Source organism: Diadema setosum, chromosome 11 (assembly GCF_964275005.1).
Source record: "Diadema setosum chromosome 11, eeDiaSeto1, whole genome shotgun sequence".
Lineage (NCBI taxonomy): Eukaryota > Metazoa > Echinodermata > Echinoidea > Diadematoida > Diadematidae > Diadema > Diadema setosum.
This window is the reverse complement of record NC_092695.1, coordinates 657,830-676,328: the sequence shown is the minus strand read 5'-3', so window position 1 is coordinate 676,328 and position 18,499 is coordinate 657,830.

Genomic DNA, 18,499 nt, shown 5'->3' with positions numbered 1-18,499 from the left:
ATTTTAGAGAAATGGTTCCCACGCCACAGTCGATCGCCTGATAGAGAGGAGGATTAGATACTAACAGGAAGAGGGGAAGTGGAGTAGGAGAATGAGAAGGAAGAGGAGGTTAAAGAGGAGGAGGAGGAGTAGGAGTAGGAGGAGGAGAAGAAATAAGAAGACGAGGAGGGTAACTCATCTTTTCCCTCATTTTTCATCTTTCCCTTCGTCTTTTCCCTGTGCGCTTAGAAACATTGTATCAAGCGCATTACAAATGTATTATCATTGTATTACATATTAATAAACAGGAGGACAAAGGGAGGAGGAAGAGAAAACCATTACATTGTTTCCTTGAATGGTATAAATTCAAGAAAAGGTAATAATGTCTCTTTTCCAGGTCATGTGTATGTGTATGCGTGTGTGTGTTTTGCATGTGTGTGTGTGCGCGCGCGCGCGTGTGTGTGCATGTATTCGTGCGTGTACATGGGGTAAAACAAGAATTATTTCATTTATTTTATTTATTTCATTTATTTTCACTTAATAAAACATGCATACATAAAATGTGACAATGGTATAACATGACAATGTGACAAACAAACAAACAACGCAAACAAACAACCAAAGATATCAAGTGAAGGGGTTTGTGAGAAGGCAATGGGCCTTATTTAAAACTAACCCCGGAAAAGTAAATACAGCGTAAATACAGAGAAAAACGTTGGCACACACACACACACACACACACACACATACACACACATACACACACATGCATACACAGACAAAAACCAAGGAGGTATACCTCCTTGCAAAAACATACACCAGCACATTAACAATACACACAAGATGCCATTTTCACAAACACACCCCATCTTGCTAGTCTCTTATAAATTCAGTCTAAATTCACTTTGTTAAAGAAGATTTTGCTTCTACTGAGAATGTTAAGGCCGTGTCACACCAGCCTTGCGTGCGACTTGCAAAGAACAATAATTTGACTACCCGCAGGTCCCCGTAGATGATCCGCACATGACAGTACCTAGCATTATCTGTAGCAGCACGTACCCCGTTAGTTTGACTATAAGTCACCGGCCGAGAGAGGGAGCTATTTCAATCGGTAGTATTATAATCATGTTACTCTCTCCGGACGCTCCCCGATGGCAAAAAAAGAAAAACAAAAACAAAAACAAAAAAAGAAACAAAAGAGCTAAATTTTGCTGACCAGTCCTTTGACCACGGTTATGTAAAAAGGTACACGTAGGCTTAATATCCCATAATACTTGCCACGTAGTCCCCTTTTCGTGGACATAGCTCTTACTCTCACTCTGGTTCCTCAACCTCCAAAGGAGATGGACATAGACCTTCGCTCTCCTGCGTCCAATACAAAAGGGAGATGCAATATTACTTTCCAGAGTCAAGTCCATTCCTTATTGAGGCGGTTTTACATTGTACTATAATTCGTGGAGTTCATACATGTCTATTTTACACCACATCGGTGTGGTGCTTGGTTCCAACAACATTAATTTTAAATAGTTGTGGAATAATTATTATGGAAGAGGAGTTGCCTTCCTGTCACACCCGGACGCTGCATGCGGCTATTGCATCAGAGCTCATCATCTCGCATCTCCTCTCATCGTCAACCCCGTCGTCAATGACTGAGGATGAACCTCATCCATTTCCAGATCACGACGAATTAGCGTAAATGCGAATCTCCAAGCTGGGATCGCATCCTTAACAATCGTATTAGTGTCAACGCTAAGTGATGTGAGTGTCGTGTGACGACAAGGCGGCGAACACCGGTCCCGTTCCAGACAGTGTACACGTCAGCATCCGGAGCTCATCGTGGCAGTGCGCACTGCAGTTCACGATCGCGATCGAGGTCCCTTTGGAGAGTGACGTGGCCATATCTCACCCTGGAAGCGACTTGGGACTCTGTTCGGACTGTCGCGGTGGTTCGTACCTTATGCACCCTCTTATTTGTATTACTGCTCCATAACCACATCTGTATTATGTCCCTTAAGTTGAGACCTCCGTTTAAACGTTTGAGCAGATATAATATTCAATCTTAGTGTAATTGCTCATGGAGAGTCGTATAATCAATTCACTGATTAATCCATAATTCTGGGAAATACCCTATAATTATCACCTGCGTGTGATATAATGATGTACACTACAATAAAGCACCGTGTATACTAATAATTGAACATAATATTCGGTTGTCAACGCCCGTTATTACAATTAGTAAATCGAGTGGAGTCATAACTCAAGACGTTGGAATATGGCTGTATGATGAGAGTGTGTTTGGTGTGTAGTTTGTTACATAACGATAATAATATTTTGCCACATTCAACACGTTCCGAGGCCTACCTTCCAACATATCTCAGAAGTAGTCGCCCGGAGGTGCGCACGCATATCATTTTACCCGCAACCGTGTTTAGGCCCTGTCACACCTTTCCGGGCAAGCTATTCGGGCTTGTTACGTGTAGGGATTTTCTAGCATACCGGGCATTCCTGAGGGCGGAAAAGGATTTGTGTGAGTCAGCGCGTGTGTCTTACTTGCTGGACGCGTTATACTTGCGAGTATACTGTGTGACCTTTGTAACAGTCGCGTGGGGGCTGACAACTCAGTGAAGGAATTCCTCTAATGGAATGGCTGAAATCTCACAGAATTTCATTATCTTGGCTGCATACGGGACTGCGAAGTACCTGCGTGGGAATTGCCTTGGAAGTACTGCCGCTAAGGGTCTCCTACTGGCGTTCTGCGTGGACCTCTACGGGCATTCCCGCGACTCACCCGGAAAAAAGTTTTGGTCATGCTCAAAACTTGCGTGAGCACCTCCGGGCAACTACGCGCAAGATACTCAGATGCGGACCAACTGCGGAGAGCTCCGGGGAGTAAATTTGTTTCCCCGCAAGTCAAGCCGCAGAAGTTCCCCCGTACGGTATGACAAGGCATGAATGAAAATTGCAAACATTCTTGTTCGCCCGCTGAAAATATTCTACGTGCTGGAAACTACCTCCTCGTCACAAGCCCGCGTAGCTTAATTGCCCGGAATGGTGTGACACGGCCTTTTTGATTTTCCTGGAATGCAGATGAAACATGAGACCAGAGGGTGTAGTTTAGAGGGTGAAACGGTAGGAACCCCAAAACTTTACAGGGGGAAAGTAATAACCTCCCACCCCTTTCCGTAAGCACACACACGCACACACACACACACACTTTTTTTTTTTTTTTTTCAATGATATTTTATTGATTTCATTCAAATCATTCACAAATCAACTCATTCTGGGTGTAACATGAACATAAAAACAGTACAAATACCATTCAAAAGACAAATCCATTACCAACTTATACTGCCAATCATCTCCTTAACATAACAACTCGATTATAAATCAATCCTACTGACCATTTCTTCATGAGAAAGTATTGACATGTACAAAAAAAATATCTTTGACTATGGTATACTTATACTGCCAATCATCTCTCTTCAACATAACAACTCGATTATTAATCGAGTGTATACAAGTATATACAAGGGTATATACATAAAAAAACAACAAAAATACGTTATACAAAACTAGAATGAAATCATTTCATTGAAAATCAAATCCCTATCCCCACCAACCCCGATGCACTCAAACCTATCCCACACCCCCACCACAACCCCAAACACATACATCCACAACCACCACACACATACATCCCAAACACCAACACACCTACACACCAAACACCAAAACACACATACACAAATACACCCCACACACAAACACACCCGAAGCGATACCACCTTCCTTCCTAATGAAAACTACTTCCAAATGTTGATTGATACGTACAACATACAAGCGTGTAATGGGCCGCATGCAGAAAAGCATCGTCCGCCCGCACCCAAATTCCGCTCCAAATACACATTCAAATTCATCAAACAAAACTCATCAAACTCCTAACTGCTGATAAAATCCTATAACCTTTATGCCAACAAAAACTTACCCCTCCCCGCGCGCGGCCAATGACACATTATATTGCCTTCACCACTGATAACTACACTATACTGAAAAAAAGAAAAAGAAACAACAAAACAATACTTAAGCTCTCGTTTCAGAAACATTTTCCCATTTCAGCAAATGTAATCCCAACTTATTTCTTTTTATAGCAATTTCTTTTTCTTCATCCCGAAAACTTATTATTCTTTTACAAATTTCCTCCAAAGTAGGAATTTTTCCCTCTGACCTAGATCTAAAAATAATGTATTTCAGAATAGAAATTATTGTATTATAAAATTCTACTTTTGGATCCCTTCCCGTAACACCAAAATGAACATCTCTCCACTCTATATTTCGAAGATCTGCCATCTCAAACCTATCTATCACTTCCTGCCACAAATTCTTAACATACACACAGTCCCAAAATAAATGCTTATATGTTTTTACCGATTGCTCACAAAAAGAACACCGGTTATTTGCAACGAAACCAAACTCAAAAAAGATTTTCCTTTGTATAAACAACTCCATGTAATAATTTATACTGAAATTCCCTAAGTTTTGTTAGAAGTGTTGTCATTCTTGGTCTTAGAAATATATGTGTAATTTCCTTTTTCAAAAACAAATAATCATTTTGGCCATCTTTCATTCGTAAACTATACAATTGCTGTAAACTTGTAACAAAGAGTTCATACACCTTTCTAAATGAAACATCTTTCAATAAAATTACATTCTCAAAAATTTTGAAAGAAATATCATATTCCTCTTTATCAACAGAATAAAAATCATATATATTTCCCTCAAATTTCTGGCTTCTTACAACAACCTCCCCTATTTCCCAAACTTTAACTATATTTTCACTATCTAATCCTAACCTGTGAAAATATGCTGCTGATCTCATACAATCTTTTTCAAAAATTTGCTTCACTAAATAAATATTCTTCCTATATGAATTTTCACAAAAAATCATTTTCCCTTTACACAAATAATCCTTGTTATTTAAAAAAAAAATTGGATTAATCTTGCCTTCTTGATAATTCCGGTTATTCTCCATTTCTTGCCATGCCCCCAAAATTTCTAAATAAAACAATGGTACATTAAACTTTAGTAATCGTATATCATAATTGCACAAAAATATGAATCTTCCTCCCGCAGTCCTAAAAACATAATAAAAAAAAAGTTTCCATCCCATAAGCTTCTCACCATATAACAATCGCTTCAACCACATAATTCGTGGACTCTTAACAAACAATGGCAAAATTTGTCATTCTAAGACCGCCCTCACTATAATCCTGATAACAAATAACCCTTTTAATTCGATCTTTACCATTCCATATAAATTCAAAACAAATTTTATTAATATCTGCCACTACCCACTTTGGAACCTCTATTGATGAAGAAATATAGCATAATTTAGACAAAGCATATGTTTTAAGCAAAAATATTTTTCCCATTACAGTCAAATCTCTTTGTCTCCACCATCCCAAAAGTCTTTTAATCTTACTCAATATCTCTTTATAATTGAATTCTTCTCTGACCTTATTATCCAATGCAAAATACACTCCTAAGATCTTTATTTCAGGTACAACATTACCCATTGGTAATCTTTCATGTTCTCCCTTTTTCTTCCCTATACTCATTACCTTTGTTTTATCAATATTAACCTTCAAACCACATAATTCATAAAAATCCTTAAATATTTCCTGTATTCTGATAATTGATGACCTATGTCTAACAAATAAAGTCATGTCATCAGCATATAAAACTTGTCGAACCTCAAAATTGTCAAACTGAATACCTCTAATCCCATTATCCCTTCTCACCGCCTGCGCCAAAATTTCCATTACCAATAAAAACATGGGTCGCCTTGCCTCACCCCTCGCTTTATATCAAAATAACCTGTCGAAACACCTCCGTTCATAACACAACTACTAATTCCATTATACATGATTTTTACCCAGGAACAAAACGACTCACCAAGCCCAAATAATTCTAACACCTTAAATAAGAATTTGTGCGAAACTGAATCAAACGCCTTTTCAAAATCAACTGCTATCAAATATGCCTCTTCTTTACAATAATTATTACAATAAAAAATCATATCATCTATCAAACGCAAAGCCTCGCCAATATACCTGTTTTCTCTATAACCAACTTGATCCAAATGAACAATGGCATGTAAGACTCCCTTTATTCACTTTGCCATTATCTTGGAAAGCATCTTATAATCCGTGTTCAACAAAGTAATCGGTCTATAATTCTTTATAAACAATGGATCTTTGCCCTCTTTTTCAATCAATGTTATTACACCTTGTTTTTGAGACGTTGCTAAACAACCTTTCTCACAAGCTTCATTGAAAACTTCAACCAATAAACTTCCTATTTGTGGCCAAAATTTAAGACAAAATTCAACTGTAAATCCATCATTCCCAGGTGATTTATTCAATTTCATACATTTTAAACACTCCCAACATTCTTCCTTAGTAATTTTTCCTTCACAAAAATTCTTACTTTCATCACTTAATTGAGGAATGTCTTTACAAAATACACTTTCTCTGAAATCATCACACACTGATTCATTTTCTGAATACAGATTTCTATAAACTTTTCTAATCAATCGCATTATTACATCCTTCTCTTTAATCACATCTCCCTTATCATCGCGCATTTCCCGTATAACCGTTTTCTGTTTATTCGACTTGAGCAACTGCTAAAAATACTCTTGATTCTGTTCACCCTCTTCATACTAGACCACTCTTGACCTAACTTTTAATCCATCCGTATACACATTATACAATTTCTTCAATTGTGTTTTTTTACTCTCTATTTCCTTTAAAATTCCACCACTATCAGGAGACGACAGAAGATCTTTCTCCAAAATATCTATTTTATATTCCAATTGCTGTATACTTCATCTTCTCTCATTTGATTTTTTCTTCGAAAATTTCATTGCAAAATTTTTCATTTTCATCTTTAAAAAATCCCAGAAAGAAGATTTAGTATCAAACTCCGTCAACCACTGTAATTCAATACTTTTTTATTTCTTCATTCATTCCCTGTACAAATTCCTTATCAAAACACAAACTATTATTAAATTTCCAGTAAGACTTCCCATAACTTTCATTATATCGAATAAATTTCAATTGTAAAAAGATCCCAGAATGATCAGGTGCTACTGATGATATAATCTCACATGTTCTTACTGAACTTTCCAAATCCTTTGATATAAACCAGTAGTCTAAACGACTTAGAACCAGCGGAGCGATTTGCCTAAAAGTAAATCGCCTTAAGTCTGGGTTCCATTTCCGCCATATATCAATCAAATTCATTTTCTTCAAAAAACACTCTAATTCTTTACTACCACTTATTCTCAAATTAGTACTTACACCCATATAATCCAAATCTTTATTCATTACTACATTAAAATCTCCACCCAAAATTAACGAATAATTCATAGAATATAAAGTTGACAAACAATCATTAAAACTCACAATAAAATCAATTTGTCTTTGCACCCTATCCCTTGTTAGGAAATAAACATATCCCAGAAGCAGTTTGTCACCTAGCAAATCCCCTTTTAAAACCACAAAACGCCCATCATCATCTTTCATAACCTGATCAATCCAGGGGCTAACAAAATCATTACTCCCCTACTATGATTTGACCCATGACTATACGTCCTCCCCATTTTCCTTCCCACTCTTCCTCAATATCAGGGGTACTGTGCGTTTCCTGTAACGTAACCATATCCCCCTTTCTCATTCTAACCCAATCAAAAATCATCTTTCTCTTCACTCGATCCCGTACCCCCCTCACATTAAGTGAAATTAAATTCAGACCCGCCATGATGTATGTTAAACGGTATCTACGTAACCGAGAGGGAAAATCCTACCTACGTAATATTGATAAACCAGAGCAAATAACTCAGACCTACTACATCCAGACCTCTAAAATGTACACCAATAAAAAATACGGTATCCCACACACCACTTCAATTTCACACCACCACACACACAACAGAACACACACCCACTCACCCGTACCCTACTGAAGCTAAGTCTAAACATAGGTCCATGGTCTAAAAGACCAAGAAAAAAGATGGTATCCCACACACCACTTCCATTTCACACCACCACACACACAGCACAATACACACTCACTCACCCGTACCCGACCCACCCCCGACAACACAAAACTTATCCTATTCATCCTCATTCTACAACACATCCGTCAAAAATTAACACCTACACATTTCTGAAGCCACACACACATACACACACACACACACACACACAAACACGCACGCACACGCACACACACATACACTGTAGAAATATGATACCTGTACAAATCCTATCGAACCCTTGGAAAAATCAGGGAGGTGAGAGAAGAACCTCCCTGGAGAAATTAATGGACCGGAGGAAAAACAAACTTTCGGAATATCCAGCTGTAGTTATGATAACCATTAGTTTTTAGTTTAAAGGAAAAGGAGTTGGCTTTATCAGTGCCAGAAGTAAAATGACCCAGTATCTTAAAAAAAATCTGAAATCATAATGACAGTGTTTAGTCTGAACAGTAAGGAAGTGATGGTAGAATGTGTTATGATTTGCGGGATTATGTACACATATAAAACCTACAGCTGAGCCCGTTTTTAAACAAAAACTGTTTTAATGTCAATATTTAGATTGGCTCTACTGGGTTTGTATCGAGAATATCGTAGGCACTAAAGATACATTTATTCAAACTTTGTACAGAGAAAGTTCACTCTCACCATAAGGCTGGATAGTCCTTACTTATACTTGGATGTTTTCTTTCATTTCGTTTTCTCAAGGTTGTATAGACTCAAGATGTAATGGGAAAACCGAGCTAGCCGAACTCGGTTCATGAATAAAGACTGTAATGCTATACATTCCGGTTTATTCTAACATTCCAACATCTATATACAGGAAAAAAAAATAGTAGCAAAAGTGGTTGTAATACTGACATACTGAGCATTGGTGTTGGTCTTTATACAAGATCACAGACCAAGTCAATATTGGAAAAAAAAAAAACAGGAACTACGCAAATGAGATTCACATTGTCCTTATTTGGGTATTGAGATCAGATGAGCTGAGTTGACTTTTCTTTTCACTTTGTTCATTTTCTAAACCGAATGCACAGTCAAAATAAACGTCTACAATACATACTCAGTTCAATTCAATTCAATTCAATTCAATTCAATTCAATCCAATTCAATTCAATTCAGTTCAATTCAATTCAATTCAATTCAATCTAATTCAATTCAATTCAATTTATTCATTTCATAAAATCACTTTCAAAATATTTACTGGATGTGTGAGTCACAGGAAGAAATCACGCAAAAGCCTGGGGTTTGGAAATAGAGATTTCTTTTGCAACATAGTTTAAAATCACAGTTTTGAATAAAACATATTAGTCAAAATGTCTACCTAAAATGGAACTAAGTTCAAATAAAATACAAGACTATGACTTTCAACAAGAAATAATATAGCATATATCTGTATATTTTGTAAGTTTCGGGAGTATGTTATTTTGTACAATGATAACAATACCTGTACTTGAAAAAAAAAACCCAACAGAAATGAGTTGAAAACCAATTCAATAATAATATTTCAAAGCTGTTTACGTGCAGTTTAGCTTGTAGTGTGTGTCTGTGCGTGTGCGTGTGCGTGTGTGTGTGTGTGTTTGCTTACATTTATACGTAGGGCCTATCGTGTAAACGCATGCCTCTGTTTGCATGTTTGTATTATGTGTATGTGTGTGTTTGCGTTTACCATGCGATCTAGTCTGGCTTCCAGACCCTCTGCTTGTACTATTTCGCTATTCAGGATATTGACGCCCTCAACGTCGAAAACTAGTGTAGTTTAAGGTGGTTTTGTCCTTTGCCTTAAAGGCGGCGACTTCGTCGCCGCTGAGTCCAGTTGGCAAAGGGTCTGGAAACCAGACTACATGCGATCAGAATACACTGTACTAGTAACAAATTTCTTGGATATTGTCAATTCACTCTTTCACTGGAAGATAGTGATTACAGAATATCAAACATAACATTTTTATTCAAACATTAATTTTGTCCTGACAAAATAAATCCAAAAGTGTGAGTTTGAGTGTGTGTGTGTGTGTGTGTGTGTGTGTGTGTGTGTGTGTATTTGTGTGTGTGGGTGGGAGGGGGTGGTGAAAGTTCCATGGCAGTGCAGAGAATCAAAAGAAAAAAAAAAGGGAAAATGGTGCAATTATTACTTACGACTTAACATCCGCTGCTATAACGGGCACTCCCCCTCTCCATCCAAAGTATATCACGTGTATGGAGAACATCAGTTCTCCAAAGTGCCATGTCCGAAGTGTCAATTGAGAGATCATTCTGGTCATCAGGCTGGTACAACATACACAAGTAGGTGCCTATATTCTTTGTCAAGTAATTCCATAAATCGTTACGTCGGGCAAGCGTATGCATTATGCCGCTTTGAAAATGAGTGAAGTGTCTAACCAACTGAGGAAAAAAAAAGAGAATAATACAGGGATTTTTTTTTTTGTGTGTACAAAAGTCATAAATGTGCACATGAGGTAATTGTGAACTGCCTTTACACAATGATAGTCCATCACTACTAATGAGAAGAAGAGACAAAGCCAGGGACAGCTGAAAAACAACAACCATTCCAGAAGACAGGCACTGGTCCCAGATTTCATGAAATCTGTCACGGGTAGTATGCAGTATCGACTTTTGGATGGACACACTGAAGATCAAAGGTGAAATTCAAGTTATCAAACTATCACTATTTTCCCCAGATGTAAGTAATGTCGTGAGGGTGTTTTATATAACTTGACTTGTGTATGATATGTTTCAAGGCAAAAGTTCTAAAAGCAATGCTCTAGGCCACAGGGTTGTAGTTCAAAGGTTACATCCGGTCAAGTGAAAATGTTGAAATCTGCATTTTTTGTCTCTGTGTTCAGGAAATGGCTTGTATTGTTTTTGTGAAATTTGATATGTATGCATATTCCCTCAGCAGTTTTTCGAAGCAAACCTGGCATCATCAGGAGAAGCTGCATCAGTTACGATTCGTTGATTCTTTTCGTTGTCCACCAGCAGCAGACCAAGCAGTGCCTGATTTTCTCCCATTGTTGATGTTCTGAAGCCGTTCACGTCACTGTTTCTGCAGGGAGACGAGCTCATGCAGCTACAGAGTCCTTGCTGGATACTGATGTAGTCTGGGCGCAAATTTTCTGATTGCGATAATCGAGAGACTGCGCGCCCAACGGTCGCAGTTCTCGGCGTATCGCAATCCTCGGGTGTCACGCCCTCATACGGCTTGTCGCGTACACTGAATCACCCCTAGGAGTAAAAAGAGTCCAGAAGCTAGACTAACACTGATGCAGTAAGAAGATTTGGCCTACATTCATGTCTCTATTGGTGATACTCATCGTTTTCCGTGGGGGCGCTGTGGCGTAATGGATACAAATCCCGACTCCCATTCGGAGGATCCGAGTTCGATTCTCCCCGCCTGATGCTCACATCCTTGGACAAGATGTTTTTACCCAACGTGTCCCTTTCTACCCAGGTGTATAATGGGTACCTGGCAACAATAGTGTAATAATAATGGCAGGGCCGTCTGGTGATTGAGCAGTGGCAAAACTGAAGAATCTGCCCTGGATAAATAAGACCCTAATATATACTTTTATAAAATTACATATTACATATTTCATTTTCCACGTCACAACTTAAATGATATTTGATTTGTAAAGCGGAGAGATGGAATCGATGGGTATTAATGTAACCCATTGTCTGCTTGCCTCTGTACTCTTTTATACTCCGCAGTCATTACAATCTGATATGTAGTGTAAACACGTATGTCGTTTTGCAGTGCTTGCCTGGAATACATTTTATTCTGAGCTCTTGATCCTTGGCTCCTGTGATATATGACCTTCTGTCTCTCGCATAAAACTTACTTTCCTCACCCAGATATCAAGATCTTCCGTCAACGACATTCTACAATAATAATTGACCGTGAAGAGACTTCGCCTTTAAACACTTATTCCGTTTCTCTTTTTCTTTTCACCTGTTCATTTGCTTGTGATGGGTATCCACAATCAATGCTGATTGTCTTCCTTTCCATGACATTATATAATTGCATTGAAGGACCTATATTTATGTTGACTTGTGTTGCTTCATGATATACCCTCAACATCCCTTATGTAGCGAAACGAATATCTCAACACGTGCACATAATAATCTTTCTTACGAGTATCTTTTCTTCAGATTACTTGGACATACGCCCGTAAAACCTTGAAAACCAATATTCTGCTTAAAACCTTATCTGTCAATCATTGCTTAAGTGCTGATATGTTGTTGTTTTTTTAAAGACAGTGGAATACACCTTCACCGAGACCGAATAAATTTGTATACTCCTCTGCAATGTGTTTTGTTAGTCCTAATAGTAACACGCATAGCAACCCTGTAAATTATAAAAGCTAGGGCGGTGGAAGCACCCCCAACTTTGCAGCGATTCAGAGACTTATTTCTTCATTTTCCTGATTATCAAGGCTTATTCAGTGATTAAGAGACCTTAAAAATTTCTGCAACAGAAAGAAAAAAGATTATGTATTGTGAGCATCGAGGCTAAAAAGAAAGAAAACGAATTGGAGACGTTTATAAGGCCTATACTCCACCTAGTAAAACACCCAAATGAATACCATCATGGTAAATACGTCATCAAACCACTGACATGTGGTATCATGGACTTGATTGTTGACGCGTGCATGTGACGTATTGTGAGCTAATTTTTATGAGGGTGAAGGAACAACGAGTTTGAATGCATGGATTGATACCATACAAAGAGCACAATGGTGTCACCAGGGAGGTGAGACTCACCTCCCTGGTGACACCGAGACACGTTGTGCATATTTAGCTCCTCGGACCATACGGTAGTGAAGACGGGATAAGCTTTAAAGGCATACTTTACCATTTGCAGATGAAACACAAACCCGGCATTAGTGCTTCAAGGTAGTTCTAAAATGTGAGTTATGGATAGAAACAATGTAACAACGTAAAAATTTGAACTAGTATAATCGATCTTAAGTATTGTTAAATATACAAAATGTGAACAATATTTATTATAGAAATGTTTCCAGACTAACCTGTCTTCAGTTATGGTTTAATGAGAAAAATAGTGTTATTTCCTTATTTTTTAGGCTTTATTGCAAAAATTTTATATGGTAGGATGTTTTGTAATACAACTGACCTACACATATGAATCAAAAGTGATATCTTGATTTTTTTTTTTTTAGACCACTGCTCCCAAAGGTAAACAGGACCTTTAAAGTTCATACCAAACATGATGACTATTCTAATGTTACAAAAATATAATCCATCAAAGTCGCGTTTCCTCACCTTTTGTATAAGATTGATCGATCAGCGTCCATTTTCCTTACTTTTTTGTATTGTAAGATCTCCACGCTTTAAGATGATACCAAACTTGACGACTACTATATTCTAATATTACAGAAATATAATCCATCAAAGTCGAGTTTCCTAATACTGACGGTTTTGGGTATAGCAGAAAGGCGTATCTGCAGATATCTATGGGTTATTCCCAAAGATATTGTAGACTAAATCCCTTTGGTTGTGTGCGCGCCTGTCTACTCTATTGGATAATAAACGCATATTGTCTTTGCCCCTTGAGACATCGCACGCAGTACCCGACGCGACGCCAGACATGAGATTGTTTCGTTGATTTTGCTCATTTAATTTATAATGATAAGCATATCAATGACAATTGTATTGGGATGATGAACTGCAACCTAGTGCATGATGTCCATGAGCGCATGAAAAACACCAATGAATGTAATGGCATCATACTACAGCAATGATGGATAAAGAATTATTGTTCAAGGTTTGAGATGATGCCAAACATGGTGAGTATTACAGTAATAATAAGACAGAATCATAATTGATCAATATCGAGTCTCCTTAGTTTTTCTGCTGGGTATAATGGGGGCGCTGTGGCATAGTGGATAAGACTCCCGACTCCCGATCCGAGGACCCGAGTTCGAATCCCGCCCAGTGCTCACGTCCTTATAGACAAGATGTTTTAACCCACCATGTCCCTCTCGACCCAGGTGTATAAATGGGTAACTGGCAACGCTAGGGTAATAATAATGGCAGGGCCCTCTGGTAGTACTGACTGAAGAGGCTACCATGGGTAAATAAGACCTTATTATTATTATTATTATTATTATTATTATTATTATTATCATCATCATCATCATCATCATCATCATTATTATTATTATTATTATTATTATTATTATCGTCGTCGTCGTCGTCGTCGTCGTCGTCGTTGTTGTTGTTGTTGTTGTTGTTATAATAAAGCTATAGCCGTTCTGTATGGAGTTTTACCCGCAGGGGCTGTTGAACCCGTGCTACGTACGCAGCAGTAATACGGTATTGCTACTCTTTACACCTTTAACACACACACTAACACAATTACACACAAACTTATACCCCACACACTATTATACACAACACAACACACACATACACGCACACACACACACACACACACACATAAACACAAAGAAACATAAAACAGACATACAAAGACAATGAGACACATCTTCTTCAGTGTCCTCCGAAGTTGCTGAAAAAATGATTATTTTCTGACTTTCACAATATCCCTGGCAAATCGAGAAACAAATCAATAGAAATTCATGACAAATATAACTTTGTTTATTTCAACATTTATTCTATTGACACCATATAACTTACAAGTTAATAAAAGCATAAAAATATAGATGCGTTTTCTTTGTTGCACGCAATAACACTGTTATGGCCATAGGCATCAGGGGAATGAAAGTTTGCTATAGAAAACTCATTAGAGGCATCAATCACGCTTTGCAACAAAATTGATGCTATATATAAGGAATTTCCTAGAATACAGTTTGTTGCATCTTTTCTGGACTTATTTAAAGACAGAGCAATGGAAAAGCTGAAGTGTTGATTTGATTATACCATGGACCTACATGATTATACTCTTGGAGGAGCCAAGTTGAAGTAATGCTCGTCAAAATCCAAAATTCTAGAGATTTCTCTCTAACACGACCTAGAAATCGTCCGATTAGATTAAGACCTACTATATATTTTGATGTTTTCCGAAGACTTTTCTTACTATATATGACCACTATATTCTTGTCTTCATTCTTCTTCTCTTATCTTTGTAAATAAAAAAAAAAAAGCTTCCATTAACCAAGAAAATGTCCAATTCCGCGATATACGTAAATTAAGTAATCATGAATGGACAAATCGTTACTGGTTACTGCACATTCGGTGCCCTCTCTGTAGCTTATTTGTCTTGTTTGTCGACTGAAACCATTGCAACGTGTGGTAACATATACATGAGATATTTGGATTATTCATTTGACAGTTGATTAGTTATCATAACAGCGCTGCTGGGGGTTGATTACGCCTGTCTCACTATTAATTTCCGCACAAATACCCTTTTAAAATGATCTGTTTTCGGCTATAGGATGAAGTGGAACGTAGAATGATAGACTCTTAGCCACTCTGAAAAAGGTGATAAAATATTAGCACACAATAGTTCATTGTTCAACATGTCGTGGGAAGCGATTCACTACAGAAATTATAGGGAGCATATTTCTAGGTTTTTCGTTTACACTTTTTACAAGAAATAGCAACACACACATACAAAAAAAAACAATCCTCAGAAGATGGCAGTTAGCCTGTTTCATCACATCATACTTCATTAGATTATCTGACCTCACGCCATGGTGATGTGGTTTGTTATTCGCTGTACAATATTGCCATGGCACGTCACAAGACCGACACCCACGAGTCATACAACCTATGATTCATACAGCCCACGAGTCATAATAGCCCTTGAGTTCGACACTAAGCAAATAAGGCCACGAGATTGACACATGAAGGCCCGTGTTTAATTCTGAACCCGTGGGATGATTTTACCCAGTGTCGAACTCATGGGCTGTAGGCCTATGATTCGGGGACCCTTTTTCGATGTCGAATTCATGGCCTGTATATGACTCGTTGATGTCGGTCTCATGGAATGACCCCCTAAAAGTTAGCTATTTCGTGTCATCTATAGCTGTTACTAATCTTACAAACAACTGCGACATTACATAGTATGAGGAGAGCAAACATATATCTGTACATATCAATTCTTCTCAATCGAAAAAAAAAAACACAAAAACAACAACAACTAAGTATCAAGATCCCCTCAGTGCTAATGTTGCATATATGATTTTCTATATTCTCCAACTTATTTTGTTCTATCTTTGCCAGAAAATCCTAGTTTTGAGAGACATGTCGGGCATTAAATGACTCAATTTTTCTCCGAATTTTTCCCCTTTGTTGATATTTGATAACTCATTTTTTTTTGCACTGCAAATAAATACGCCTTTATACACACCCTGCTTTCAAAATTAATAAATTTCTCAATATTTTTTCTGATAGTTTCCCCTCATAATTATTTTTTCATATGATTGCTTAATAACTCTTATGATTATATAATAATAGTTATTATTATAATTGAACTTTGTTGAATTTAATCATCTCATCTTATTTGCATTTGTGGTTCTGACACGGTTTCTTCATAACGCCTTACGAAATAAAATTCACTATCTTTTGTATCTTATTTCCGATTCTGATGAATCTTGATGTTCTATCTAGAACGTAAATAAGACCAGGTGGAAATTGGCTTTACATCATTCTCAAAGATTCTTGCCAATTTTCTCACTAACAGTTGTCATCTACATACCCTTCCCTGTCGGGCCAGCAGAGTGCGTGGCAATCACGAGCGGTACCCGCATTTGGCTTTGATGGCAGTATTCATTTCATACCCTCGACGTTATATTTACCACATGCATCAAAATCTTTTATTCGCTTGCAACAAAAAGAGGAACGTATTAAAAAGGTAAGAGGAAACAAAGCAAGAGGTTACAAACACACAGACATAATACAAAAAGAAAAACACACAAAACAACATACAGAAATCTACCCAAAGTGTTTCTAAATTTAGTCAATCCAATTAGGATACCACAAGTTTTGTTTTATTACTTATAGATAAAGAAAGGAACACAGAAAAACAGAAATGCAGTCTAAAACAAATAAGTTAATATGAAGTTAGCAGCTTTAGGATATTATACAACACTGCTTTAAATAGGTTAAGAGAACATAGTTACGAACAAATCAGATAAATCATAATTTTCACTTATGAATTTAAGTCTCAATGCATAGCAATCGCTTCCCACGACAAGAATCGCTGCGCACGATACACCAGCTTTCGCCGCGCAGTAAGCCACTTTATTTATTTAGATGTACGTGAGGTTCATCTCCTGGGATCCAGTAGTAACCGTTTCTTTCAAAAAGAAAAAGATAGGAAACAGTCGGACAATGTTTGCTATCCAGTTTACATGATTGTTAGGGTTTGTGTTGTGTCGGTCAAATTTGCGCAGGCTTTATGGTTGATAGGATCAGATACATATGTATACTCTCAGCATGTTGGTTTGAGGAAGAGAGAAGGAGAGAGATAGGTACTAAGATTCTAATAATTATTAAAACATGACAGTTTACAATAGACGCGAAAAGACGATAGCTTGTAATGCTGCCCTCAACGTGCTCTGTCTTGTCTTCATGTAACTACTCGAGGTCTCTAGCGCACACATCATCAATATTGTGCAATAGGAAAAGAGCGAAATACGGTCTTTTAGATGTAAGATGAATGCCTAAATGTTTGTTTCAGATAATCAACATGATGAATAACGTCATTATTATTTACAGGTATTAATTTACACGTTGCAAGAAGGCCTACATTCCTAAGGTATTCACAATACTAGGTAATGGATCACAATTTTACTATTACATTCGCCTCAAAGTTACTTATTTGATGAAATAGTATGACACATAATTCTATCGTACAACATGTCAACCTGTAAATATATTGGGCCTACTTGTAAACAATCTCGTGGTTTCAATGTGTAGGTTCTACCTAAACATAATTATTTACTTTTCATTATAGTTGACATTCACAAGCAATGCTCACTGTAGCTCTTTTAGCATACAACTTTGTTTCGTACTTTCTGTTGATTTCCTCTTAGAGACGGGAATTTTAGCCCAGAAAGTATCATTTTTTGTTAAATGACAAAGCTATCACAAGTGGATGAACTTCAAACAAAACTATCGACACGAATTCTAAGCTTTATTAACCCTTTCTGCGTCAGGTACTTTGGACAGTGTATGCAGTATACTGTTCGATCAGCACTCAAAGCGTGCCACACACAGGGTAAAGATATTTGAATTCTGCATTGCATCGATATTAAAATTCATCGCAACTTCGCTCCACCCTTACATTTGCGTGTTAAAGTGGGTGTATACATTAATCTAATCATGGATCCTTTTCTGCTAAATTCTATTCAAAGAGAATATATCTTGAAAACCACTCACACATACATAACAGTTGATTTCGCCGGTATATCTAGATCAAGCGAGGGAATTTGCCAATAT